The 1,590-nt window shown below is 45.1% G+C and overlaps 1 non-coding gene across 1 annotated transcript; it reads right to left on the bottom strand.

Moving 5' to 3' along the window:
* Window positions 1–538: 538 nt before the first annotated feature.
* On the bottom strand, window positions 539–657 carry LOC119351496. The gene has a single exon (XR_005169984.1). It is a non-coding gene; the product is annotated as a U5 spliceosomal RNA (small nuclear RNA).
* Between the last annotated feature and the right edge of the window lie 933 nt (window positions 658–1,590).

Here is a 1,590-nt window from a genome sequence, read left to right as displayed (position 1 = left end):
TAATGCAAGTCAAACTAGCACAAGAATTATATTATGATGCAAGACCTTACTGGCACGTTTGCTGAAAGACATGATTCATATTTGGACAAGAACAACTTCTTGGAGAGAAGAATAAAAAAACTGATGGGATAGCTAATTGATAAAACCAATAATGCATATATAGAAGTTATAGCTAACAGAAGATTTTTGGTATATCTGACACTAGCATATTGAAGAACAGATACTGAAAAGAGTGAAATGATCCTGAATTCCTGGTACAAGATATTGTATTAGAGAGCTGTTGGCTGCGACAGGTAATACAAATCCTGAAACAATCGTAGAACTGAAAGGCATAGCTAGTGATATTCAGCTAGATGGCTGAATTTAATCCCTGACGAAATAGTAGCATAAATTCCTCACGATGATGGGTTGGCCAACCATTACAAAGATGAGAACAAAAGGGTCTAAGATCTGCATTACTTTTTACAAGGGAGAATTTTTACAAGGGTATATATCAACCTAAACAATATCAAACATTTGGAGACTTGAATTGTGGGGGTTTTCTTGCAAAGAGAAAACACCCTCAAAATTTTAGTGTATGTTTCTTAGTGTGACGTGCACACGGTATTTTTTAGTAAAAGGCGAAAGAATAGTTCGCTTTGTGCTCACCACGCAGCTGCGTGCCTCTTCTAGGTTACACCCCGCCCTCTTATGTAGCCGAGCTCCCCGCTCCCTCCTACTTAGCCAGGCGAGGTGGGACTAAAAACGCATGTCTCTGCCCGCTGCTTTCCCTTCTGCTGCAGTGTTGCTGCTGCCGCGCATGTTCACCAGAAAGCCCACAGAAACATGTTATGTTGGATCTACGGACCGATGGGATGATCTTGTCTCCAGAAAGCCCACTCGAGATGCAACAACAGCCCAGCCCATGGTGCTCTTGTCTCCTCCGCAACTCCTTTCTGCAACTCCACTGGATAGCAAGCAAACTGAGATTCCTCGAAAATAAATGAACCTTTCTTTTTCCTTTCTCTTTTCCCTTTTTTTGGGTGAGACAGCAAACTAAGCCATGCGAAAACATCTCAAGAAAAAAAACTTTTATCAATAGCTCTATCAAAGTGACCACGCGGCAGGCAGCGCCTAAATTAATGCGTCACTGACAAGAAGAACCACAATGAATTAACATTCCCTACATGTTGTACCAAAGTTACAGTAATGATTGCACGTTGCTCCAGTAAGTGTCGCCACAATAAAGCCGATCGGACACCTGACTCAAGTAAATTTGCAGCTTTCGAACCGATGGCTCCCCTACAAATACCACCACATGCATGGCAGCTACGGCACCCACCCGTACTCATTCTGATACGGCCACGAGTCTCTCTGATATTGCTATTGTTACTGTTGCTCAAGAAAATAATAGGACGCCAATAACTGCCACACATGTGGCATCTAGTGGGGTTGTGCCGCATGCCCTCTGTGGCACGGAGACGACCCCGCCCGCACGATGGCGTTCGGACGCAGGGAGCCATAGCCCGCACGTCCGGTGTGTGGCACAATCGCCCACATGTCCGGGCGATCGACCATACTGCCCGCACGACCTAACGCGCCCCCTCGTAC

Source organism: Triticum dicoccoides, chromosome 1B, assembly GCF_002162155.2.
Source record: "Triticum dicoccoides isolate Atlit2015 ecotype Zavitan chromosome 1B, WEW_v2.0, whole genome shotgun sequence".
Taxonomy (NCBI): Eukaryota; Viridiplantae; Streptophyta; class Magnoliopsida; order Poales; family Poaceae; genus Triticum; species Triticum dicoccoides.
This window is presented reverse-complemented; position numbering and strand designations above follow the sequence as displayed.